Source organism: Myotis brandtii, unplaced genomic scaffold, assembly GCF_000412655.1.
Source record: "Myotis brandtii unplaced genomic scaffold, ASM41265v1 scaffold43, whole genome shotgun sequence".
NCBI classification, from domain to species: domain Eukaryota; kingdom Metazoa; phylum Chordata; class Mammalia; order Chiroptera; family Vespertilionidae; genus Myotis; species Myotis brandtii.
Window position 1 is genome coordinate 1,366,617 of NW_005366455.1, and position 322 is coordinate 1,366,938.

Below are 322 nucleotides of genomic sequence, written 5' to 3' on the forward strand. Positions count from 1 at the left end.
GACTGTGAAGCACGGCAGAGACGGAACAGCCTCGGAGAGCGAGGCGAGCACTGAAGGAGGCGTCCACACCTGTGAACCCCCTGCTGCTGTCCTTTCTGCAGCCCAGGAACTTTCTTTCCGAGTCCAGGGGACCCCCCCTAACACACAAATCCAGAGCGCATCCACCCGCGGGAGGAGGAACTGGGCTGCGCACCTCCAAACAGGCTCAGTTAGGGGCGCAGGACGCGGGAACTTCCCGTTTCCAAGGAAACCTCTTCCAGAACAGCCCCACCCGGCTCCCCTCCATCCTCACATGACCCGGGGCAGCCCGGCAATCAGGGGA